This window comes from Piliocolobus tephrosceles, chromosome 9, assembly GCF_002776525.5.
Source record: "Piliocolobus tephrosceles isolate RC106 chromosome 9, ASM277652v3, whole genome shotgun sequence".
NCBI lineage: Eukaryota > Metazoa > Chordata > Mammalia > Primates > Cercopithecidae > Piliocolobus > Piliocolobus tephrosceles.
The window spans coordinates 89,180,682-89,206,164 of record NC_045442.1 but is presented as its reverse complement, the minus strand read 5'-3'; the positions used below and the strand labels follow the sequence as shown (position 1 = coordinate 89,206,164).

Genomic DNA, 25,483 nt, shown 5'->3' with positions numbered 1-25,483 from the left:
ACTTGTGGCTGGCGATTTTGGGGAGGGTCCAAGGACAGGGGTGTGTTTTAGATTGGGTGTTGTACTAACGCAGGGGCAACTCAGAGATTATTTTAACAATTTTAGGTTGGGTGTGGTGGCTCATGCCTGTAATCCCAGCACTCTGGGAGACCGAGGCAGGCGGATCACTTGAGGTCAGGAGTTTGAGATCAGCCTTGCCAACCTGGTGAAACCCCATCTCTACTAGGTGGCAGGTGCCTGTAATCCCAACTTGGGAGGCTGAGGCAGGAGAATTGCTTAAACCTGGGAGGCGGAGGTTGCAGTGAGCAGAAATTGTGCCACTTCACTCCAGCCTAGGTGACAGAGCAAGACTCCCCTCTCAAAAAAAAAAAAAAAAAAAAAAAAAAAAAAAAAATTAATCCAGAAAGCAGGAGGAATAGAGAGAACCTAAAGCTGTCATTGGAGAAAAAGCAGTAATTACTCATACTAGCTGAAGAAGGGATGTTTATTCTTCTGTGTGTGTGGTTGTGCAGTGCATTTTTATTTATGCAGAGAAGATTACTGATTGGAATTATTTTCTCCTTCCCTCAGTCACAGAGAGAACTCGTCTGGTATCTTCTGTGAACCTGTTTATGTTCAGGTAATCCAGGCCAGCTACCGTGGGTCTCAGGGCTTTTTTTTTTGGGACAGTGTCTCACTCTTGTTGCCCAGGCTGGAGTGCAATGGCGAGATATCGGCTCACAGCAACCTCCACCTCCCGGGTTCAAGTTTCCTGCCTCAGCCTCCTTAGTAGCTGGGATCACAGGCATGTGCCATCACACCCAGCTAATTTTGTATTTTTAGTAGAGATGGGGTTTCACCATGTAGGCCAGGCTGATCTGGCCTGGCCTCCCAAAGTGTGATCCACCCGCCTCGGCCTCCAAACGTGTTAGGATTACATGCGTAAGCCACTACGCCCGGGCTTTTAATTTTTTTTCTTCGTAATGCTACACCTAACCACATTTAAGTGGCAGGCAAAAGGATATTGCTTAGCTGCTTTGCTACAGAAATGACAACTCTTGGGCAGGGCGCGGTGGCTCACGCCTGTAATCCTAGCACTTTGGGAGGCCGAGGCGAGTGGATCACCTGAGGTCAAGAGTTCGAGACCAGCCTGGCCAAAATAGTAGCTCCCAGCTACTCAGGAGCCTGAGGCAGGAGAATCACTTGAACCCGGGAGGCGGAGGCTGCAGTGAGCCGAGATCGCGACATTGCACTCCAGCCTGGGCAACAAGAAAGAAACTTCGTCTCAAACAAACAAAACAGACAACTTTTGATCCCTGAGGCTGCTAATTCCAACTGTGTGCATGTGCTTAACCAATACCTCCGCACCCAGGCCTGGGAAGCTGGCTGCTTTGTGTAGAGCAAATACAGCAGGCCTGATGTAGCAGGAACTGACCATAACGAACTGGACGCGTATTTCTCCTGCAGCGAAGGTCGTGGTGCTGACAGCCTCTGCCTTGCACTTTGTCCCTGGGAATCAGGCCTGTGGCCAGTCCTGCCTCCTGGAAAGCCGGGGTGCGTGAGAGGACCTGATGCGGAGCGGGACCCCATCCTCTCCGTGTTTCCCCAAGAGCCGGCGGCACAGGCTGCCTGCGCTCCTTAAGCTAGGTCAGTTCTCAGGCCCACAGTTCTCGTTCTGCGGCCCGTTAATTCTCGTTCTCCCGCCCGGAGTTCTGGTTCTCCTAACATCCTCTGCAGAAAACGACCTTCATTTTTCCCTCTTGCGCCGGTCTTGAAGCGGGCGTCCTTTGGGCTCACGTTGCGACGCTCAGCGGCCTCAACCGTCAGCTGCCGCCAGGGCCTCAGGAGCAGTGGCTGGGGCCCGCCCTCCAGCGCCCGGGGTCCTCGGCCCAGCCCTGCTCCCAGCGCGTCACAATGGCGTCGCTGCCCCGCCCCCGGACGCCTGGCCGCGGTCCCAGCCTCCTTCGGTTTCTTGGGGAAGCCGGACTGCGCCGTGTCTTCTAAAGAAGGTTGGGGGAAGAGTCCGGCCAGCGAACAAGAGGGCAGTTGGTAGCAGGGTGGGATGCCTGTGGCGTAGGGACGAGGCCCAGGCAGGCACGCAGCAGCAGCAGGACTTCCGGAAGCGCAGGCAGCGCTCCACCGGGAGGCGCCCGGGACTGGCGCAGGCCCCGCCCCTCGGAGGCCCCGCCCAGGGAGCGCTGCGGCAGTTTCCATGGTGAGATGGTCAACAGGCCCGAAAGTTCCTCAGCCACGGCGACCACCAGGTGCCTCGGGTTCCTCCCTCCTCCGAGAGACCGCCGAGGTGCGGGCTGTAAGAGCGGGAGCGTGGAGCCTCCGAGGCCGAGGTGAGGGGCGGCCGGCGGGCAGGGGCCTCGTCTGAGGTCGAGGGCTGCACACCCAGGGTCGAGCGGGGACCGGGCCCGTTGGGGGTGGGCACAGGATTTGGGATCTGGGAGAGTCGTGGCAGAGACAACCCAGAGGATCCTTGACTCCATGCCGGAGCGGCCAGCCCACCCTAGAGAGGCGAGACAAGGGCAACCAGAAGGAGCCAAGTCTGAGAAAGCACTTCCTCTGGGCATGGATATTGGGAGAGTCCTGGACGAGTGACCCTGGACCTAGGAGGCATGAGAGGTCTACACACAATTGCAAGGATACCTTCGTGATTATTGAGTTGTGGTGAGAAAAGAGGCTCTTTTTAGTTTATTTTTTAAGGCAGTACATTCACATACTCAAGAGTCAGAAACTTGCACAAGGCATTATTACTCAAAACTCCCTTTTCCCAGTTCCTTCTGAGGAAATGGTTTCAAATCTTTGAACTTTTTTCTCCAGAAATTTTATTTCTTTCTCTTACATCGGCAGCTCTTCCCTGTGTTCTTCCTTCATTAGCTTGACTAAGTTTGTATTCTTTGGTCGGAAATATTTGTTTATTTATTTATAAATAGAAACATGGCTATCATTAATATTGGTCAGGCTGGTCTTGAACTCCTGGGCTCAAGTGTTTCTTCTGCTTTAGCTTCCCAAAGTGTGGGGATTACAGGCTGAACCACGGCCTCTCGCCGAAATATTTCTTCATTGATTTCCTTTGCCTCCTAGTCTTACTTTTCTGCTGTGTGTGTGTGTAATAGCCATTTGTTTTTTCTTTCTCCTTTCTAGTCATATCCTTAAATACATTTTGCACTAATTCCTTTTGAAACCTCATCATGGAAAGAACTTGAATTTAGCAGACTAGGGTTGAGTGCAGGCCTTTGTCTTAGCTTCCGTATATATATATTTTTTATTTTTTTATTTTTTATTTTTATTTTTATTTTTTTGAGATGGAGTCTCCCTCTGTCGCCCAGGCTGGAGTGCAGTGGCATGATCTTGGCTCACTACAACCTTCACCTCCTGGATTGAAGCAATTCTCCTACCTCAGCCTCCTAAGTAACTAGGATTTACAGGCACATGCCACCACACCCGGCTAATTTTTGTATTTTTAGTAGAGACAGGGTTTTGCCCTGTTGGCCAGGCTGGTCTCAAACTATTGACCTCAGGTGGTGCACCTGCCTCAGCCCCACAAAGTGCTGAGATTACAGGCGTGAGCCACCGCACCCAGCCCCTGTATGTTAAGAAATATACCTTTGTGTATTGTTGGTAAGAATGTAAAATGGTACAGCAGCTGTGGAAAACAGTATGGCAGTTCCTCAAAAAATTACATAGAGAATTGCCATATGATCCAGCAGTACCATTTCTGGGTCTGTATCCAAGAGAAATGAAAGCAGGGACTCAGTTACTTGTACATTCATGTTCATAGCAGCATTATTTGCAATAGTCAAAAGGTAGAGGTAACCCCAGTGTCCATTGGTAGATGGATAAACAAAATGTGTCATATACAATAGAATATCATTCAGCCTGAGGAAGAAAATCTTGGCTGGATGCAGCGGCTCGTGCTGGTAATCCCAGCACTTTGGGAGGCCAAGTGGGAGGATTGCTTGAGTCCAGGAGTTCCAGACCAGCCTGGGCAACATAGCGAGATCCTGTTTCCACAGAAAATAAAATAAAGAATACAAATGGGCATTGTGGCATGTGCCTGTAGTCCTAGCTACTCTGGAAGCTGAAGTTGAAGGATTACATGCGCTTAGGATGTTTAGGCTTCAGTGAGCCATGGATTGCACTGCTGTACTCCAGCTTGAGTGACAGAGCAAGACTCCATCTGTTCAAAAAATAAAAATAAGATGGCCGGGTGCAGTGGCTAATGCCTGGAATCCCAGCACTTTGGGAGGCCAAGGAGGGCAGATCACCTAAGGTCAGGAGTTCAGCCTGACCAACGTGGTGAAACCCTGTCTCTACTAAAAATACAAAAATTAGTTGGGCGTCGTGGCGGGCGCCTGTAATCCCAGCTACTCAGGAAACTGAGACAGGGAGAATTGCTTGAAACTGAGAGGCGGAGGTTGCAGTGAGCCAAGATTGCACCACTGCACTCTAGCCTGGGTGACAGTGAGACTCCGTCTCAAAAATAAATAAATAAATAAATAAATGAAAATAAAAATAAAAAAATGTTGTCATATGCTGCAACATGGATGAATGTTGACAATATTATGTTAAGTGAAGTAAACCAGTAATGGACAAATACTGCATGATTCCACTTATATGAGAATCTAAAGTAGTCAAATTCACGTAAACAGAAAAGTAGAATGGTGGTTACTAGAGGCTGGGTAAGGAGGAATGGGAAGTTGTTTAATGGGTACAGAGTTTCAGATTTGCAAGATGAAAATGTTCTGGAGATCTGTTTCACAACAATGTGAATCTACTTAAGATTGAACTGTTACACTTTTAAAAGGTTAATTGGCAAGTTTTGTTATTTGTTTCCCAGGCTGGAGTGCAGTGGAGGCATCTCAGCTCACTGCAGCCTTTGCCTGCCTGGCTTAAGCAGTTCTCCCACCTCAGCCTCCAGAGTAGCTGGGATTACAGGCGCCTGCCACCATGCCTGGCTAATTTTTTACATTTTTAGTAGAGGCGGGCTTTTGGCATGTTGGCCAGACTGATCTCGAACTCCTGGCCTCAGGTAATCCGCCCACCTCAGCCTCCCCAAGTGCTGGGATTACAGGTGTGAGCCACTACGTCCTGCCTATATTTCTAATCAAAAGAGTTTAAGGACGGGCACAGTGGCTCACGCCTGTAATCCCAGCACTTTGGGAGTCCGAGGTGGTAGGATCACCTGAGATCAGCAGTTTGAGACCAGCCTGGTCAACGTTGTGAAACCCTATCTGTACCAAAAAATACAAAAATTAGCCCAGCATGGTAATGCCTGCCTGTAGTCCCAGCTACTTGGGAGGCTGATGTGGGAGAATCTCTTGAATCCAGGAGGCAGAGGCAGCAGTGAGCTGAGATTGTGCCACTGCAGTCCAGCCTGGGCAACAGAGTGAGACTCTGTCTCAAAAAAAAAAAAAAAAAAGAAACAGAAGACTACTCTCATATTTATGGTCCTTTGTGTAGTTTCTCCTCATGGCTCCCTCCTTTGCCCCAGGGTAACCACTGTCTTCAACTTTATGCTTGTCAGTTAACTTGCCTTTCTTTATAATTTGACTAAAATTGTTTGTATCCCCCAAAAAAGACATATTGAGTAGTTTTGCATGACCTTGGACTTTTTTTTTTTTTTTTTTTTTTTGAGATAGAGTTGCGCTGTTGCCTAGGCTGGAGTGCAGTAGTGTGATCATAGCTCACTGTAGCCTTGATCTCCTTGGCTCCAGAGATCCTCCCACCTTAGCCTCCCAAGTAGCTGGGATCACAGGTATATGCCACCACACCAGGCTGCGTTTTTTTTTTTTGGTGGAGACAGGGTCTCTCTGTATTGCCCAGGCTGATCTTGAACTCCTGGGCTTAAGCAATCCTTCCACCTCAGCCTCTCAAAGTGCAGGTATCACAGGCGTGAGCCAGGCTGCTCTCAAACTCCTAACCTCAAGTGATCCACCTGGCTTGGCCTCCCAAAGTGCTGGGATTATAGGCATGAGCCACCGCACCAGACCGGTTTGCCTTTTTTTTGTCTTTTTTTTTTTTTTTTTCAGGCAGAGTTTCGCTCTGTCGCCCAGGCTGGAGTGCAGTGGCAGGATCTCAGCTCACCGCAACCTCCGCCTCCCGGGTTCAACCTCCGCCTCTGGGGTTCAAGCAATTCTCCTGTCTCAGCCTTTCTACTAGCTGGGACTATAGGCGCCTGCCACTGTGCCCGGCTAATTTTTTGTATTTTTAGTAGAGATGGGGTTTCACCTTGTTAGTCAGGTTGGTCTCGAACTCCTGACCTCAGGTGATCCACCTGCCTCGTCCTCCTAAAGTGCTGGGATTACAGGCATGAGCCACCGCACCCAGCCAATTTTTGTAAAGACAGGGTTTTGCCATGTTGCCCAGGCTAGTCTCTAACTCCTGAATTCGAGCCGTCCGCCTGCCTTTATTATGAGTGCTGAGATTACAGGCGTGAGCCACTGTGCCACACCGAGCCTCCTTCTCTTGCCTTTTCTTTTGCTCTCATGCTCTTTTTTTTTTTTTTTTTTTTTTTTTTGAGGCAGGGTCTCACTCCATCACCCAGGCAGGAGTTGCACTGGTACGATCTCGGCTCAGTGCAACCCCTGCCTCCTGGGTTCAAGTGATTCTCCTGCCTCAGCCTCCTGAGTAACTTGGATTGTAGGTGCATGCCACTGTGCGTGGCTAATTTTTGTATTTCTGGTTGAGACGGGGTTTCACCATGTTGGCCAGGCACGTCCTGAACTCCTGACCTCAAGTGATCCACCCTCGTCGGCCTACCAAAGTTCTGGGATTACAGGTGTGAGCCGCCATGCCCGGCCTTCCCCTGCCTTTGCATATACATTTTAGAATAAGGTTGTTTATAAAATATCTTGCTGTGGTTGGTCACATAGGCTTATGCCTGTAATCTGAGTGCTTTGGGAGGTAGAGGCGGGAAAATCCAAGTCAGCAGTTCAAGACCAGTCTGGGCAATGTAGCTAACCCTGTCTGTATGAAAACAAATTTTAAATTTAGCTGGATGTGGTGGCACATGCCTGTAGTCCTAGCTACTTGGGACATTGAGGTGTGAGGATTGCTTGAGCTCAGAAGTTCGAGGTTATAGTGAGCTATGATAACGCCACTGCACTGTACCCTAGCCTGGGCTACAGACGGAGAGACCCTGTCTCCAAAAAAAAAAAAAAAAAAAAAAAAAAAAAACTCTGCTGTGAATTTGATAGGAAAAAGGTTACATTTATATATTGTTTTGGAATTTTGGAGAGCATTGACATCTTTATTATATTGAGTCTTTTAATGCATTAACATAGTACATCTCTTCATTTGCTTAGATTTTCCTGAATTTATTTCGTAAGCATTTTGTAGTATTCAGGGTATAAGTTGTGTTCAGCGTACAAGTCTGATATGTATTTGTTAGATTTATAGCTAAGTGTGTTTGCTTCGACAGCACATATACTAAAATTGGAATGATACAGAGATTAGCAATTTAAAGTATTTTTAAAATTTATAGCTTAGTAATTTTTTCAGTTATTACAAATGGTGTTTTATTTTTAATTTAGGTGTCCATGTTTTATTGCTAATATATAGACATACAGTTGATTTTTTAGTTGAGCTTATGTTCTATGACCTTTCTAAACTTACTTGTTCTAGCTTTTTTTTTTTTTTTTTTTTTGAGACAGAGGTTTGCTCTTGTCGCCCAGGCTGGAGGGCAGTGGCGCGATCTCTGCTCACTGCAACCTCTGCCTCCCGAATTCAAGCAGTTCTCCTGCCTCAGCCTCCCAAGTAGCTGGGATTATAGGCACCCACCACCACACCTGGCTAGTTTTTATATTTTTAGGAGAGACGAGGTTTCACCATGTTAGCCAGGCTGGTCTCAAACTCCTGACGTCAGGTGATCCACCCACCTTGGCCTTCCAAAGTGCTGGGATGACAGGCATGAGCTACCCTGCTTGGCCTAGTTTTTTTTTTTTTTTTTTGAGACGGAGTTTCTCAGGCTGGAGTGCAATGGCGTGATCTCAGCTCACCACAAGCTCCACCTCCCAGGTTCAAACAATTCTCCTGCTTCAGCCTCTTGAGTAGCTGGGGTTACAGGTATGCATCACCATGTGCAGAGACAGGGTTTCCCCATGTTGGTCAAGCTGGTCTTGAACTCCCGACCTGAGGTGATCCATCTGCCTTGGCCTCCCAAAGTGCTGGGATTACAGGCGTGAGCCACTGTGTCTGGCTGGTTTTTTTGTTTTTTGTTTTGTTTTGAGATGGAGTCTTGCTGTCACCTAGACTGGAGTGCAATGGAGTGATCACAGCTCACTGCAACCTCCCCCTACCAGGTTCAAGCAATTCTCCTGCCTCAGCCTCCCAAGTAGCTGGGATTATAGGCACATGCCACTGTGCCCGGCTGATTTTTGTATTTTTAGTAGAGACGAGGTTTCACCATGTTGGCCAGGCTGGTCTCGAACTCCTGACCTCAGGTAGTCCACCTGCCTCAGCCTCCGAAAGTGCTGGGATTACAGGAGTGAGCCACCGCGCCTGGCCCGTTTTTTTTTTTTTAATCAGTTTTTTTTTGTAGAGATGGAAGTCTCACTATGTCTCCCAGGCTGGTCTCAAACTCCTAGGCTCAAGCAATTCCCCCGAGCTCAGCCTCCCAAAGTGTTGGGAGTACAGACATGAACCACTGCACCTAGTGGAGGAGTTGTCTTTTTGTATATTGCTTGAATTTTTTTTTTTTTTTTGAGACAGAGTCTTGCTGTCACCCAGACTGGAGTGCAATGGCATGATCTTGGCTCAATGCAACCTCTGCCTCAGCCTCCCGAGTAGCTGGGACTACAGGTGTGCACCACCACGCCCGGCTAATTTTTTGTGTTTTTAGTAGAGACGGGGTTTCACCATGTTAGCCAGGATGGTCTCCATCTCCTGACCTTGTGATCCGCCCATCTTGGCCTCCCAAAGTGCTGAGATTACAGGCGTGAGCCACCGCACCCAGCCTTTAAAAGTTTTCTAACAAAGCTCCTTCTCTCCTTGTCCTTTGGCTAGAAAGTGATGGCTCTCCTTAGGCTTTTAAAATCTGTACCCATTGATGTTTTCAGGTTGCTGGCTTCTCTAACATCTAGTCTGGAATATGTGAGGCAAAAAGAATACCTAGTGAACCTAGCACCGTGTCATTCTTTGAGTTCCAAGATCCTGTGCTGGTCTGCCATTTTCTACCTTTCAGTCCATATCATGTTTATTTATATATACAATTTCCAGGGTGTTTAGCTTTACTTAATTGGAGGAGTATGAAGCAGTACCCTGAACTGGAAGTGTTACTTTCATTTTTGAAAGACATTTTTGTTGCCGGGTGTGGTGGTTCACGCCTGTAATCCCAGCACTTTGGGAGGCCCAGGTGGGTGGATCACGAGATCAGGAGATTGAGACCATCCTGGCTAAGACGGTGAAACCCCGTCTCTACTAAAAGTACTAAGAATTAGCTGGGTGTGGTGGTGGGCACCTATAGTCCCAGCTACTGGGGAGGCTGAGGCAGGAGAATGGTGTGAACCCGGGAGGCGGAGCTTGCAGTGAGCCGAGATCATGCCACTGCACTCCAGCCTGGGCAACAGAGTGAGACTCCATCTCAAAAAAAAAAAAAAAAATTTTGCTAATCTCTAGAATTAGATTTTGAGTTTTTCTTTCAATATTTTAAAGATTCATTCCATTGTCGTCTTTTTTTTTTTTTTTTTTAAGAGATAAGGCCTTGCCGTGTTGCTCAGCTGGAGTGCAGTGGCACAATCATAGATCATTGTAGCCTTGAACTCCTGGACTCATGTAAGCTTCCCACTGCAGCCTCCTGAGTAGCTGGGACAACAGACACTTGTCACCATGCCCAGCTATTTTTGTAGAGACCAGGTCTTACTATGTTGCCCAGGCTAGTGTTGAACTCTTGGACTCAAGCAATCCTCTTATCTCGGCCTCCCAGTGCACTGGAATTACAGGGATGAGCCATCAGCTCTGATTTAAGATTTTAAAATCACTTGTTTTAAGCAATTTGATTATTTGACGTTCCCTGGTATCATTTCCTTCATGTTCCTTTGTTTAGGTTTCATTGAACTTCTTGGAATTATAGGTTTACAGGCTGTTGTTTTTTGTTTGTTTTAGATTGGGTTTCACGCTGTCACCCAGGCTGGAGTGGCATGATCTCAGCTCACTGCAACCTCTGCCTCAGGGCTCAGGTCAGCCTGTCATCTCAGCATCCCAAGTAGCTGGGACCACAGGCGCACACCACCACTCCAGGCTAATTTTTTTATGTTTTTGGTAGAGATCGGGTTTCACCATGTTGCCCAAGCTGGTCTTGAACTCCTGAACTCAAGTGATCCCCCTGCCTCGGCGTCCCAGGCAGTGCTGGGATTACAGGTGTGAGCCACTGCACCTGGCCTTAGATTTATGGGTTTTTATTTTAAGGGTGGAAAGATTTAGGCCATCATCTCTTCAAATATTTTTTCTGCCCACAACCCCCCATCCTCCTTCCAGTTATGTGTATCTTAGGCTGCTTTATTTATTTATTTATTTTATTTTTATTTTTATTTTGGAGATGGAGTCTCACTCTGTGGCCCAAGCTGGAGTGTGGTGGCTTGATCTCAGCTCACTGCAACCTCTGCCTCCTGGGGGGTTCAAGAGATTCTCCTGCCTCAGCCTTCCGAGTAGGATTACAGGCACGTGCCACCACGCCTAGCTAATTTTTGTATTTTTAGTAGAGACAGGGTTTCACCATATTGGCCAGGCTAGTCTCAAACTCCTGACCTCAAGTGATTCACCCGCCTCAGCCTCCCAAAGTGCTGGGATTACAGGCGTGAGCCACCATGCCCAGCTTTCTTAGGCTGCTCTAAACCATCGCATAGCTCAGTGATGTTCTTTTCATTGTTTTGGATTTTTTTTCAGAAGTGAACTTAGTTGCCTTCAAGTTCAATTATCTTTTCTTCTCTAATATCTAATCTGCTGTTCATTTCATTCAGTGTATTTTTCATCTCAAACATGGTTTTCATTTTCAGAATTTTTTTTTTTTCTTTAGAGACGAGATCTTGCTAGGTTGTGCGGGCTGGTACCGAATTCCTGGGCTCAGGCAATCTTCTCACCTCAGCCTTCTAAAGTGCTGGGATTATAGGTGTGAGTCACCACACCTGGCCCATTTTCAGAATTTTGAGTGGATGTTTTTATATCTTTCCTATACTGTAATTCTCATTGTAGGTCGTGTTTTCTTGTCTGTTTGCATGCCTGGTATCTTATTGTATGTTAGGCATTGTGAATTTTACTTTTTGGATGCGGGATATTTTTGTATTCCTGTGAATCTTCTTGAGCTTTATTCTGGGATATAGTTAAGTTACCTGAAAACAGTTTGTTCTCTATGGTTTTTGTCTTTTTAGGATTATTAGGCAGGTCCAGGGCATTGCTCATTCTGGGGCGAATTATTCCTCACTTCCAGGCTAGATCTTCCTGAGTACTTTACCCAGTGGACCATGAATTATGACATTTTCTTTTCTTTTCTTTCCTTTCCTTCCCTTCCCTTCCCTTCCTTTCCCTTTCCCTTTCCCTTTCCCTTCCTTCTTTTCTTGAGACAGAGTCTTACTCTGTTGCCCAGGCTGGAGTGCAGTGGCACGATCTTAGCTCACTGCAACCTCTGCCTCCCAGGTTCAAGCGATTCTCCTGCCTCATCCTCCTGAGAGCTGGGATTACAGGCATTTGCCACCATGCCCAGCTAATTTTTGTATTTTTAGTAGAGACAGGGTTTCACTATGTTGGCCAGGCTAGTCTTGAACTCCTGACCTCACTCAAGCGATCTGCCCGCCTCGGCCTCCCAAAGTGCTGGGATTACAGGCGTGAGCCACCACACGCAGCCTAAATTATGACATTTCTAATCTGTCTGGTAGGAACAGGCACTATTCCATGAGCACTGGGCACTGTTTCCTCTGATGTTTTTAGATGGTTCTTTTGCCAGATGTGGGTAATGTCCTTATACTCATGTGCTGATCAATATACTGCTGAACTCTCAAGGGGTACACTGCAGGTCTCTGAGGTTTTCTGTCCATGCAGCTCTTTCTTCTCTGGTGCTGTGTTCTGTGAGTTCTAGCTGCCTGTGTCTCCCCAGACTATCAAATCTATCTTTTCAACTCAAGGAGTCTGCCAGGCTCTGCGTTAGTTATTTTTCCTTGTAGCACATTCTATAAACTACCCAAGTCAGTAAGCTGGGGCACTTGTAGGACTCATCTCATTTGTTTCCTGTCTCTCAGGGATTCCTCTTTGTTGTCTGATGGTCAGGGTCTTGGAAACTGTTTTTATCCTTGTATTTTGTCAAAAAAAATTTTTTTTTCAGGTGTAATCTGGTCTGTTACTCAATTCGTCTTGCGCAGAAGTGGAGAATTGAAGATGGGGCATCAAGCATTCATTTAATCTCTTATTGAATTCTAATAATAAAAGTACAGTTGACCCTTAAACAACATGGGTTTGACCTGTGTGGGTCCATGTATATGTGGACTTTTTTCTTTTTTAAAGAGACGGGGTTGGCTGGGCACGGTGGCTCTCACCTGTAATCCCAGCACATTGGGAGGCCGAGGCGGGTGGATCACTTGAGGCCAGGAGTTTGAGACTGACCTGGTCAACATGGCGAAACCCCATCTCTACTAAAAATATAAAAAATTAGCTGGGCGCGTGGCACACACCTGTAGTCCCAGCTATCGGGAAGGCTAAGGCAGGAGAATCACTTGAACCTTGGAGGTGGAGGTTGCAGTGAGCCAAGATCATGCCACTACACTCCAGCCTAGGTGACAGGAAGACTCCATTTCGAAAAAATAAATATATAAAAATTAAAAAAATGAGCTGGGCATTGTGGCGGATGCCCATAGTACCAGCTACTGGGGAGGATGAAGCAGGAGGATCACTTGAGCCAGAGAGGCTGTAGTGAGCTATGATTGCATCATTGCACTCCAGGCTGGGTGACAGAATAAGAACCTGTCTATGTAAAAAATAAAAAAAGCCGGGCACAGAGGCTGATGCCTGTAATCCCAGCACTTTGGGAGGCTGAGGCGGGCAGATCACCTGAGGTCAGGAGTTCAAGACTAGCCTGGGCAACATGGTGAAACCCTGTCTCTACTAAAATACAAAAATTTAGGGTGTGGCAGCATGTGCCTGTAGTCCCAGCTACCCTGGAGGCTGAGGCAGGAGAGTCGCTTGAACCTGGGAGGTGGAGGTTGCAGTGAGCCAAGATTGTGTCCCTGCACTCCAGCCTCAGTGACAGAGCAAGACTCTGTCTCCAAAAAAAAAGTCAACTGTATATCTAATGGTACTGAAAAGAGAGAAACCACAAGACCCTGGTATATATTGACATACACAAGTCACAGAGAATAGAAATGTACTGGATGTTGAAGCACAGTGATGCGTATGTTATTAGTCAAGTCAGCTCACTATTTAAAGCTAATTTCATAGGAAAATTCTACTTAATTCAGTCTAACATTATGTAAGTAACCAAGGAACAGTTAACAGCTGTGTTACAGAAGTGGAACTGTGCGCTTGTGAAATCAGTATTTAAAAAAAATTCCTTTTCAGTATTTTGTAATGCTTCGACATGCATTTTGAGCTTATTTCTGTTTATGTTGTTGTAATGTTCCTCAGCAGTTAACATCTATTGAAGCTTTTTTTTGTTTGTTTGTTTTAATGAGACTGAGTCTCACTCTGTTGCCCAGTCTGGAGTGCAGTGGCACAATTTCAGCTCACTGTAACTTCCACCTCCTGGGTTCAAGCGATTTTCCTGCCTCAGCCTCCCAAGTAGCTCAGATTACAGGCACCCGCCACCACGCCTGGCTAATTTTTATATTATTAGTAGAGATGGGGTTTCCCCATATTGGCCAGACTGGTCTTGAACTCCTGACCTCAGGTGATCCACCTGCCTCGGCCTCCCAAAGTGCTGTGATTATGGGTGTGAGCCACCATGCCAGGCCTGAATGTTTACTTTTAATTTTAATCTAAGTTTTAATTTAAATACTGATACTTGATTCAGTTATTGGAGAACTTTTTTTTTTTGAGACGTAGTTTTGCTCTTTTTGCCCGGGCTGGAGTGCAATGGCGTGATCTTGGCTCACTGCAACCTCCACCTCTCAGGTTCAAGTGATTCTCCTGCATCAGCCTCCCAAGTAGCTGGGATTTTTTTGGCATGTGCCACCACGCCTGGCTGATTTTGTATTTTTAGTAGATACAGGGTTTCTCCATGTTGGTCAGATTGGTCTCGAACTCCCAACCTCAGGTGATTGTCCGACTTGGCCTCCCAAATGCTGGGATTACAGGCGTGAGCCACCAAGCCTGGCCTCTTTTTTTTTTTTTTTTTGAGACGGAGTCTCACTCTGTTGCCCAGGCTGGAGTGCAATGGCAAGATCACCAACCTTTGCGGAGACCTCAAAGGTTGAGGTCACCGCAACCTCTGCCTCCTGGGTTCAAGTGATTCTCCTGCCTCAGTCTCCTGAGTATCTGTGATTACAGGAGTGTGCTACCACACCTGGCTAGTTTTTTGTATTTTTAGTAGAGACGGGGTTTCACCAGGTTGGCCAGGCTGGTCTTGAACTCCTGATCTCAGGTGATCTGCCCGCCTTGGCCTCTCAAAGTGCTGGGATTATTGGTGTGAGCCACCATGCCCAGCTGGAAAGCTTTTAAGTGCCCAGAATAATTTGGGTATGTGAATGCCTGTTTATCCATAGTCAATTTAATAAAATCTAATTATAGATCAAGTATTTCTGATGAAAATTTAGCATCCAAATTTAAATGGCTGTTAAGTGTAAAATAACAGTAGATATCAACGATTTAGAAGAAAAAGAAGCCTTGACATCTCTTATTTCCTCATCTCTAAAGGGATAACACTTGCACTATGGTGATCCTACTAGTAATACATTTGGAGCCACGTTGTAAACTTCAAAGTTTGCAACATTATTATTATTTTTATTATTATTATTATTTTTTTGAGATGGAGTTTTGCTCTTCTTGCCCAGGCTGGAGTGCAATGGCGTGATCTGGGCTCACTGCAACCTCCATCTACCAGGTTCAAGCAATTCTCCTGCCCCAGCCTCCCTAGTAGCTGGGATTACAGGCCTGTGCCACCACACCCAGCTAATTTTGTATTTTTAGTAGAGATGGGGTTTCTCCATGTTGGTCAGGCTGGTCTTGAACTCCTGACATCAGGGGATACGCCCGCCTCGGCCTCCCAACGTGCTGGGATTACAGGCGTGAGCCACTGCGCCTGGCCAAAGTTTGCACCATCATTATTATTATTATCATTTTTCTTTTGAGATGGAGCTTTGCTCTTATTGCCCAGGCTGGAGTACAGTGGCGTGATCTCGGCTCACTGCAGCCTCCATCTTCCGGGTTCAAGCGATTCTGCTGCCTCAGCTTCCTGAGTAGCTGGGATTACATGCATGGGCCACCATGCGCAGCTGATTTTGTATTTTTAGTAGAGACAGGGTTTCTCCATGTTGGTCAGGCTAGTCTCGAACTCCTGACCTCAGGTGATCCTCCCACCTCAGCTCGCAAAGTGCTGGGATTACAGGCGTGAGCCACTGCACCTGGCCAGTTTGCACCATTATAGGAGCACGTGCAAAGCCTGCCAACTGATAGTAGGGTGGAAAAGAAGAGGACAAGTAGAAGAGAGTTCCTATACCACAAAGTAAACTTCGCTGGCTCTGCGAGGAGCAGGAAACCTGCATGATGAGAACAGGGACTGGGTGGCACTGCAGGAAATGCTCAATTCCAGTTTCACTTCCTGTGTTACTACTTTTTCTTTGCTGCAATTTCATTTTTGTTGGCCAATCTCTTTTAATTTTCCATTTTTTGTATGTTCTATGTAAATGTAATTTTTATGAACTAGAGAGTCTGACTTCATATGTGATCTTTGACTACCGACAGCTTTTAAGCCCCACCTCTTCCCGCCCCTTCTGTCCCACACCTGGATGACTGATTCGAAAGCCCAGGTGCTTCCTCCTTTGGCTCTAAAGGCAAGTGCAAGCCACACAGGCCCCAGCATGTGCACTGGAGCCTTCACTTCTGCCCCACTCCTTGACCTTAATAACACCCAAAGCCAGTCTCTCCTCCCTGCTCTCAAGCCATTTTTTTTCTTCTTTTTCTTCTTCTGGAGACAGGGTCTTATTGTGTCGCCCAGGCTGGAGTGTAGGGCCATGATCACAGCTCACTGCAGCCTAGACCTCTGGGCTCAGGCGATCCTTCCAGCTCAGCCTCCCCAGTAGCTGGAACCACAGGGGTGTGCCACCATGCCTGGCTAATTTTTAAATTTTTTTTGGAGAGATGACGAGTGCCACTATGTTGCCCAGGCTGGTCTCAAAACTCCTGGGCTCAAGTGATCCTCTCTTGGTTTGGCCTCCCAAAATGCTGGGGTTACAGGCGTGAGCCGTTGCACCCAGACTCAAGCTATTTTTGAACCTATTTGGGATTCATCCCTGTTCTCCCCCAGAAAGCCTCATGTGAGTCATAAGCCTTTACATATTCTCTCTGTGCATGTGGGGCTGTCACCAGTTTTTTTTTTTTTTTTTTTTTTTTTTGAGACAGAGTCTCGCTCTGTCGCCCAGGCTGGAGTGCAGTGGCGCAATCTTGGCTCCCTGCAAGCTCCGCCTCCCGGGTTTATGCCATTCTCCTGCCTCAGCCTCCCGAGTAGCTGGGACTACAGGCGCCCGCCACCTCGCCCGGCTAGTTTTCTGTATTTTTTTAGTAGAGACAGGGTTTCACCATGTTAGCCAGGATGGTCTCGATCTCCTGACCTTGTGATCCGCCCGTCTCGGCCTCCCAAAGTGCTGGGATTACAGGCTTGAGCCACCGCGCCCGGCCCGAAAACATTTTATTATTAACTACTGACAGTAGGGGAAATTGGGCTTTTTTTCTTTTTTTGATGGTTGGATATTTTACATCTTTTTTCCATTTTCTTCCCTTTTTTTTTTTTTTTTCCCCAAATACTCTCCACTGAATATAGTCTATTGGTGATTTTAAAGGGGGAATGAGGGAGTATGGAGGGGTATGAGTACGGGCTCAGTAGAGTTGCGGATATGAAAAATTACAAGGGACCAGTGTAAATGTGATGAGGCCAGTGATGTCTGCCTGCTGGCAGTGATCAAAGTTAGGATTCTATCCTCCCACAGAGACCAGGAGACAGAGGCCTTATCTTTCCCAATCACTACATTTCAAAGCAGTGGCTCCTCGAGGAAGTAGTGTTCCTTGAGAAAGACACTTCTGAGCTGTAGGAGATACACACATGCATACACATACACAACATGTGTATCACATAAACATCTCAAAGGGACAGAGGAAAGATTCATAATTGTAAGTCCTTTTTACTAAATGCTGTAAGAGAGGGCGGTCAGAGGCCTATGGTCCGATGTTGGCAAGAACAGTAAGTTATTCTGGCAGCACTGAGATTTCTCAGGCAGGCAGTTCAATGGTGGGGACTGGGGTCATCCTGGGAACACAGGCTATGCTGCTAGAAGCCGTGCCAATTTGTCTCTCAGTGCAGAGTTTCAGATGGAGTTATATGGGGAGAGTTCTGCAGTTCTCAGTAACCACAACATTGTATATCACTGGAAGATGAAGCCCACACAACTACAGATGTTACTGTTTCTGAGTGAGCTGAATAATAAACTTACAGTGAGCAGTCACCAACAGACAGAAGTGATGTGACTGGTTACTGATCATGACATGCATTTGTTTTTTTTTTTTTTGGTTTTGTTTTTTACATGCATTTGTTATTAATATAATGATGTGTAGACTGAAGAGCTAGCAGCCAAGCCTGCACTTTATGTGAAGACTCACAGTTAATATACTGTGTACTTGAAATTTGAGTTGTGTTGTTGGGGGACTCGTGTTATTAAATCATGGTGACTGCAATTTGTGCGTATTAGAACTGTACAAAGCAAGGGTTGCCTGATGAGTATAATGCAATGCTCTCATGTTTTATGGGAATTTATACAGATTTAAAACAATATGAATAAATATTTGAAAGTTGGATGTTATGCACAAGGTTTGAAATAATGCAATTCTTTTAATATTTTAAAAAATTGTTAGGACTCAGATTTTCTTTATGTCTTCTTTTTTTTTTTTAGGGACGGAGTCTTGCTTTGTCGCCCAGGCTGAAGTAGAGTGCAGTGGCACGATCTCAGCTCGTTGCAATCTCCACCTCCTGGGTTGAGGCAGTTCTTCTGCTCAGCCTCCCGAGTAGCTGAGAATACAGGTGCACGCCATCACGCCTGGCTCATTTTTTGTGTTTTAGTAGAGATAGGGTTTCACCATGTTGCCCAGGCTGGTCTCAAACTCCTGAGCTCAGGCAATCCTCCCGCCTCAGCCTCCCAAAGTGGTAGGATTACAGGCGTGAGCCACTGCGCCTGGCCCTGGACTCACAGATTTTCAAAATACTTTTGAACAGTAAGCCGAGGACAGTGTTTATTATGACTATACTGGTCTCCTTTCACTAGCTTACAAAATTTAACTCCATCACTTGTCAGTCTCCTACAAATGCCATCTGTGTGCTTTGAAGCTTGTGAATGATCTGATTTGTGCTATTTTAATATTCAATGTTGTTGAAAAATCGTTTTTAAACCAAGTAATGCAAAAATTAATTTAGTGTAACATTAATGCTTGTGCTGTAAAACATGCTGGAAAATCGATAGCTCTGGAATAAACTTTGGATTTTTAATTAAAATTGATTTTGATGTACTTGATGCAGTTAAATTAGTAGAGACTAGTCTGAAAAACTGAGAAAAGATAAAGCAGAATTAAAACAAAATTTCCCTTATTCGTAGAACCATGTCAAGAATGCATTCTCTCTACACCTATTCCAGTGGGAACATTAGTACTTGATTATGCAGGGAGTGAATCATGCCAAGTCTTCACATACACATTGCTTCCATCACTGCTGTGCAGTGAGCCCTGACTGTGCCCCTGCACTCCAGCCGGGGCAACAGAGCCAGACCTTGTCTCAAAAAAAGTCCTCTACGGGATACGAGGCTGTGTGTGATAGTCTTTTTCTTTTAGTTTGCACTTTTATTCACCCCCAAATTCTGTGTATTGCAAGTAAGTCTCAAATTTTGAGAAGCGAGCACCAGCCCATTGGCATTGTGATTACGGCCGCACCACAAAACCGCTTTGCTTTCCGTAAGAATCCATGCGCCACGGGCTCGTTCGACTTTCCATGCCTGAGGTGCAGGCGTCCTTTGCGGTCTTTTGTCTGCGTCCGGGTCACCGCCTGACGCGCCCCCGCCCGGCTGGAGGACGCAGCTCGGGGCGGGGCGAGGCGAGGGTTCGTAGCGGAGCCTGACGGGAAACGGCCCCTCTAAGTCCGCGGCGCGAGTCACGCCTGTGACAGCGACGGGCACTGCCGCGCATGCGCGGCCCATTTCCCGTAGTGGCAGAGCTGGGCCGTGGTCGGGTCGCCTGTGGGGTCAAAGAGCACGCAGAGCCCGCGGGAGGGCGGGGCCGCGGCCTTGGTCCTTTCGTGCATAGGAGACAGCGCGCCAGGCTGGCAGTCGGTCATGGCGGCATTTGCCGCTCTTGTGCCGACGCTACTGCGCACCCTAGTGGGGACTACGGGGACGCTTCGCGCTCCAGAAGGGAGGCGGGCACCGCCCGCTCTAGCACAGCCTGGGAGCTGGACCTTGGGGCTCACCGCTCTGCCTGCCCACTAAAAGCCCATGCGGCGGAAGTCCAGCGTTGCATCCTTACAGCACTGAGCGCCAGACATCGTTGCCAAGTATAATGCCAGCTCCGTTTTATGCTGGGGCACTCGTAGTCAGGGTTTGTGGGCCCGCATTTAATAATGGAGGGCCCCGGGCCTTGTCTGAACCGTCCAGCCAGTGTGTCCTCAGTCGTCTTGGTTGGGTTTTTGAAGGACCAACCCGAGATTCTGGGGCACAGGGAGTCCCAAGACTTAGGGCCCTGATGTAAGCCCCAAATAAAATGATTTTGGCCCCTAGGGCCAGTTCCTAATTTCTGAAAACAGAGCAGCACTTTTGAGGTAGAGGAAGCATGGCCCACCTGAATGGAAACCTCTCACCAGAGTTTTCACAGCAGCAGAGGACGAGGCTGAGAAAGAACACGACCCAGATTTGCACGGAGAGATGCAATATGTAATGCTTGTGCTCCACAAGCCATCCCAGCTGACTCAACGGGAGTTTTGCTCCAGCTGTCAGGTGAGCTGGGCCTAAGGCTAGGGTCAGCCTTGCCCAGGAAATGTCTCTCCATCTTCAGGGTTGAGAGAACCTGGTTGGGAGGGAAAGAAATGCTACCTACTTCTAAGAAAATTATTTTTCTTTTTCTTTTGAGATAGAGTGTCACTGTGTCTCCCAGGCTGGAGTGCAGTGGCGCGATCTTGGCTCACTGTATTCTCCTGCCTCAGCCTCCCGAGTAGCTGAGATTACAGGCGCGTGACACCACGCCTGGCTAATTTTTGTATTTTTGTTTTTTTTTTTTTTTTTTTTTTTTTGAGAGAGTCTCGCTCTGTCACCCAGGCTGGAGTGCTGTGGCCGGATCTCAGCTCACTGCAAGCTCCGCCTCCTGGGTTCACGCCATTCTCCTGCCTCAGCCTCCCGGGTAGCTGGGACTACAGGCGCCGCCACCTCGCCCGTCTAGTTTTTTGTATTTTTTAGTAGAGACGGGGTTTCACCGTGTTAGCCAGGATGGTCTCGATCTCCTGACCTTGTGATCCGCCCGTCTCGGCCTCCCAAAGTGCTGGGATTACAGGCTTGAGCCACCGCACCCGGCCTCTAATTTTTGTATTTTTAGTAGAGACAGGTTTTCACCATGTTGGCCAGGTTGGTCTCGAACTCCTGACCTCAGGTGATTCCCGCGCCTCCGCCTCCCAAAGTACTGGGATTACAGGCGTGAGCCACCACTCCTGGCCAAGAAAATTCTGTCTTAAACACCCCAACGGCCTTTGAATTTTTCTGAATTATCTACTCTTTCCAGATCCTGAGATCCCCTGCTATGCCCGTTACCACAGTGGCCTTGAGAGATGTGGGTGCTTCCACCATGCTTACTCAGAAAGTAGAGCAGGAAACAGCTTCCTGGATTACTAATTTCTGCCTGACATGAAAGATGAAAACCACTGAACTCCAGAGGGGTGAATGAATGTCCAGGTCATCCCATTCATTAGCTATTCCAGAGGCTGAGGCAGGAGAATCCCTTGAGCTCGGAAGGCGGAGGTTGTAGCGAGCTGAGATAGAGCCACTGCACTCCAGCCTGGGTGACAAGAGTGAGACTCCATCTCAAAAAAAAAAAAAAAAAAAAAAAAAAAAAGGCCTAGCGTGGTGGTGGTGGCTCATGCCTGTAATCCCATCACTTTGGGAGGCCCGGGGGGGATCACAAGGTCAGGAGTTCGAGACCAGCCTGGCCAACATAGTGAAATCCCGTCTCTACTGAAAATACAAACAATAGCTGGGCATGGTGGTGCATACCTGTAATCCCAGCTACTCCAGAGGCTGAGGCAGGAGAATCGCCTAAACCCGGGAGGTGGAGGTTGCAGTGAGCTGAGATCGCGTCACTGCACTCCAGCCTGGGCGACAGAACAAGACTCCATCTTGGGAAAAAAGAAAAGAATTTCTCATGAGACAGCTTGAACGTGCGAGTTGGAGGTTGCAGTGAGCCGAGATCATGCCGCTGAACTCCAGCCTGGGCAACAGGGAGACTCCGCCTTAATTAAAAAAAAAAAAAAATTCCTCATGAGACATTAAGAGTTACAGCTCTTTGCTGGGCGCGGTAATCCCAGCACTTTGGGAGGCTGAGGCGGGCGGATCACGAGGTCAGGAGCTCGAGACCTTCCTGGCTAACACGGTGAAACCCCATCTCTACTAAAAATACAAAAAATTAGCCAGGCGTGGTGGCAGGCGCCTGTAGTCCCAGCTACTCGGCAGGCTGAGGCAGGCGAATGGGGTGAACCCGGGAGGCGGAGCTTGCAGTGAGCCGAGAACCCTCCACTGCACTCCAACCTTGGCAACCGAACTAGACTCAAAAGAGTTACGGCTCTTAGAATTTGTCTAGCAGGCTTTCCAGTTTTTGCCAGTGTGAACCCAAAATATCTGAGATGGGCCTCAGTTAATTTAGAAAGTTTATTTTGCCAAAGTTGAGGACATGCGCCTATGACAGCCTTAGGAGGTCCTGATCAGACATGCACCAGTGTGGGCAGAGCACACTTTGGTTTCATACATTTTAGGGAGACTTGAGACATCAATCAGTATATGTAAGATGAACATTGGTTCAGTCCGGAAAGACAGGACAACTGGAAGCAAAGGTGGGACAACTTGGAGGGCAGGTGGCTTCCGGGACCTTAGGTAGGTAAGAGACAAATAGTTGCATTCTTTTGAGTTTCTGATTAGCCTCTTCAAAGGAGGCAATCAGTTTTACATTTATCTCAGTGAGCAAAGGGGTGATTTTAAATACAATGAGAGGTAGGTTTGCCCTTGGCAGTCCCAGCTTGACTTTTCTCTTTAGCTTAGTGATTTTGGTGCCCCGAGATTTATTTTCCTTTCACACTGGAAAGCCCCTTAAAAAAAAAAAGAAAAGAGTTATTGGCATTGAAGTCTAAAAAACATTCTTTTTCCAGTTTTCCTGTAGATGGCTTAGTAGACAGTCAGTCTTCAGTCTTTCAATGAGTACCAGAAATCAGTGCAGTCTGCTGCCTGTAATTGAGTACTTCGTGCGGGTGGAGTACTCCAGTCAGTGCGTTTCTAGGGATGGAGGCACCTTGGTCCCATAGACCTCTTGCTGATGGTCCTGCTTGATCCAGGCATAGAAGCTGAGATAGCTGCATGAAAGAATGGATTATATCACCTTCAGATAAACTCCTTAAATGTATGTATAGATTGTACAACAGCAAGGTTAAAGCTGTATTTTCTGGCAAGTATCTCCACGTTTCCCTTTCTCATTTTGAACAACATGACTTGCTGGTTCTGCCTGGTAGGGGTATCCAAATGTCATGGGTACTTTAGTGCTTGCCTTAATTGAGCATTCTGTCCAGTTGATGCTCATGTTTAATCTCCCTAGAATGTCTTCTCAGTTGGTTTCTGATCTATTCTTCCTCCGTGATTATTTTCTGTCTTGTCCGTGAAGTCTTCTTCCTCTTCCTGCCTCTCGTTATTGCTGTTTCCAAGGTATCCAGTCTCTCTCTTCCTCTCTCTCTCTCTGTCTCTCTTTCTCTCTCTTCTTTTCTTTTCTTTCTTTCTTTTTTTTTAGGCATAGTCTCACTTTGTCACCCAGGCTAGAGTGCAGTGGCATGGTCTTGGCTCACTTCATCCTCCGCCTCCCAGGTTCAAGTGACGCTCCTGCCTCAGCCTCCCAAGTAGCTGGGACTACAGGCGTATGCTACTACACCCAGCTAATTTTTGCACTTTTAGTAGAGATGGGGTTTCGCCATGTTGGCCAGGCTGGTCTCGAACTCCTGACCTCAGGTGATCCACCCACCTTGGTCTCCCAAAATGCTGGGATTACAGGAGTGAGCCACTGCACCTGGCCCTTGGTTTACTGAGACTTTTTATCATCCAGTGGGTACTGAATTTGAACTTTTTAAAAAAAATTTTTAAGTCACGTCTCACTCTGTCACCCAGTCTGGAGTGCAGTGGTGCGATCACAGCTCACTGCAATCCTCTGACTTTAGTCTCCCAGGTAGCTGGAACTACAGGTGCACAGCACAATGCCTGACTAATTTTTTTATTTTTTCTACAGACAGGGTTTTGCCGTGTTGCTCAGGCTGTGAGTTTAATTATTGAGACAGAGTCTCGCTCTGTTGTCCAGGCTGGAGTGCAGTGGCTCAATCTCGGCTCACTGTAAGCTCTACCTCCTGGGTTCACAACATTCTCCTGCCTCAGCCTCCCAAGTAGCTGGGACTACAAGCGCTCGCCACCATGCCTGGCTAATTTTTGTATTTTTAGTAGAGATGGGGTTTCACCGTGTTAGCCAGGATGGTCTCGATCTCCTGACCTCATGATCTGCCTGCCTCGGCCTCCCAAAGTGCTGGGATTACAGGCGTAAGCCACTGCAGCCGGCTGTTTAATTATTATTATTTGTTTTTAGCTAATAGACCAGAAGAATGAATTTAATTATTATTGAGATGATTATATTGTTTTCTTCTTTTTCAGTGGATTGATTGATATTAACCTATGGATCAAGTTAATTTTGTTAATGTTTTGATTTTCTTTTTTTTTTTAAAGCTCTTAGCCAAGTTTAATTGAGAAAGATTCAAAAACACACCTACACAAACTCAATTTTTATTTTTTACTTCAAAAAACAAAGGAACTGAATATGTCTTAAAAGTTTAAATAAAAGAAACTAACAACAAATAGCTGTAGGCTTGCATTAAAATGATAATTTTAAGATACTTTTAAAGACAAAATTCCCTTTTGATGAAATCACTATTTTCTGCATAAGCTTTTAGATGTATTTTACAAATAAATTATATCAAAATAATGTTTTTATAACTGAATATATATATTTTTAATGAAAAACATGTATTTACGTATGTGCTCGGTTTTCCTAATGAATAATTAGAGACTGTTTTCAAACATTGTTTTCAAAGATAGTTTCAAGAATGTAATATATTTATTCTTGGAAAAATATATTTCGTATTTTTACATTAACAACAGACATTCCAGTAGGCATAGATTATAGAGGTAATAATCTCTCTGTAGAATCAAACTGATAATTAAATTGCTGTGTAATCAAAATTAGCCAGGAGGTAAAAACAGAGATTTAAATGTATGTCTTTAGTTGACATGTACTTCTTTGAAATATTCTAGCACAAGACTGTACTAATAATTTTTTTTTAATTTTTTTATTATACTTTAAGTTCTAGGGTACATGTGCATAACGTGCAGGTTTGTTACATATGTATACATGTGCCATGTTGGTGTGCTGCACCCATCAACTCGTCAGCACCCATCAATTCATCATTTATATCAGCTATAACTCCCCAATGCAATCCCTCCCCCCTCCCCCCTCCCCATGATAGGCCCCATTGTGTGATGTTCCCCTTTCCGAGTCCAAGTGAGCTCATTGTTCAGTTCCCACCTTGTTTTGATTTTCAAATGTTAAACCAGCCTGTTTTCCAGAAACAAAGTTATATTGTTGTTTTATCCTTTTAAAATATATTCCATGACAAATTGTTAGATATTTTTGTGTCTTTGTTTCTGAAAGAGTCTGTTGTTTTCTTTCTTTCTTTTTTTTTTTTTGAGACGAAGTCTTGCTCTGTCGCCCAGGCTGGAGTGCAGTGGCATGATCTCAGCTCATGGCAACCTCTGCCTCCTGGGTTCAAGCGATTATCATACCTCAGCCTCCTGAGATGACTGGCGTCTGCCACCATGCCCAGCTAATTTTTTATATTTTTAGTAGGCACGGGGTTTTGCCATCTTGACCAGGCTAGTCTTGAACTCTTGACCTCAGATGCCATCCACCTCAGCCTCCCAAAGTGTCGAGATTACAGGTATGAGCCACCACGCCTGGCTGTTATTTTCCTTTCTTGAAAGTCTTTTTTTTT

At 46.4% G+C, this 25,483-nt stretch overlaps 1 protein-coding gene and 1 non-coding gene across 2 annotated transcripts in view; both read left to right on the top strand.

Annotated features, from left to right (window-relative positions):
* Positions 1–19,364: 19,364 nt before the first annotated feature.
* The window catches only part of ZNF487 (zinc finger protein 487), a 26,239-nt gene continuing 20,120 nt past the window's right edge, over positions 19,365–25,483 (top strand). Inside the window, 1 exon segment of the mRNA XM_023198570.3 lies at positions 19,365–20,150. The gene's annotated coding sequence lies outside the window, so the exon portion shown is untranslated.
* Positions 21,968–22,029, top strand: LOC111531350. The gene has a single exon (XR_002728233.1). It is a non-coding gene; the product is annotated as a U7 small nuclear RNA (small nuclear RNA).